Consider the following 1,009-nt stretch of genomic DNA (forward strand, 5'->3'; position numbering starts at 1 on the left):
GTGTGTGTGTGTGTGTGTGTGTGTTACTAGGATTGAACCCAGGGCTTTCACACTGAGCCGCATCCCTGGTGGGCTTTTTAAATTTTTATTTATTTATTGTCCTTTTGAGACAGACTCTATGCAGTTTAGAATGACCTTGAGCTCACTTTGTAGTCCAGGCTGGCCTAGCACTCACAATGATCCTCCTGCTTCAGCCTCCCAAGTGCTGGGATTACAGGCATGTGCCACCACGCCCAGCTTTATTTTGTATCTTGAAAAAACAGGGTCATTTGCAGTTTCTCAGGGAGGATTCAAAAGTTGTGACCCTCCTGCTTCAGGCTCCCAAGTACTAGAACTACAGGCAATCACCACTGCATCTGGCTCTATATTGTCTCTTAAAGGGAGAAGAACCAACAGCTACTTTATAGGCTGAAACAGGAAGATGTCAAAGTTTCAGCTCAGCCCAGGTGGGGCTTGAACTTGAGATTTTCTTGCTTGGGTGGAGTCCTAGAGTGCTGGGATTTATAAGTGTTTGCCAATGTGCCTGGCTTTTCAAAGTTTTAAGATGTAAAGTATTACCAGATTCAATAATTTAATTTGATTTGTTTTGTTTTGTCTTGTCTTGAGGCAGGCTTTCTCTTTATAGCCCACACTGGCCTCAAACTACTGATTCTCCTGCCTTAGCCTCCAGAGCACTGGGCTTACAGGCATGTACCACCATGCCCAGCATTATGATTCAATGTGTTTTTGTTTTTGGGTTTTTGTTATAAATTACCTTTTTGTGTAATAAACCTTTTCACCTTGTAAGTCCTGGTAGACCTATAGTAGACTTCTGGTACTCTTTACTATTAGAAAAATTGGAATTAGTAATCCACCTTTACTGAGGATCTATTTCTTCATTGGTAAATTATGGGTAATAATTTCTACTTTCCATGGAAATTGTGAAAATTAAAAGTGAGGCAGTAGGGCCGGGGAGATGGCTCAGTGGAATAAGCTCTTTGGCAAGCGCAAGGGCCTGAGTTCAATCCCC

At 42.2% G+C, this 1,009-nt stretch overlaps 1 protein-coding gene across 1 annotated transcript in view; it reads left to right on the forward strand.

The window, feature by feature from the left end:
- The window catches only part of Pdik1l (PDLIM1 interacting kinase 1 like), a 9,615-nt gene that overhangs the window by 2,281 nt on the left and 6,325 nt on the right, over positions 1-1,009 (forward strand). The gene's annotated exons all lie outside the window — the stretch shown is intronic.

The sequence above is a fragment of the Octodon degus genome, unplaced genomic scaffold, assembly GCF_000260255.1.
Source record: "Octodon degus isolate 3935 unplaced genomic scaffold, OctDeg1.0 scaffold00163, whole genome shotgun sequence".
NCBI classification, from domain to species: Eukaryota; Metazoa; Chordata; class Mammalia; order Rodentia; family Octodontidae; genus Octodon; species Octodon degus.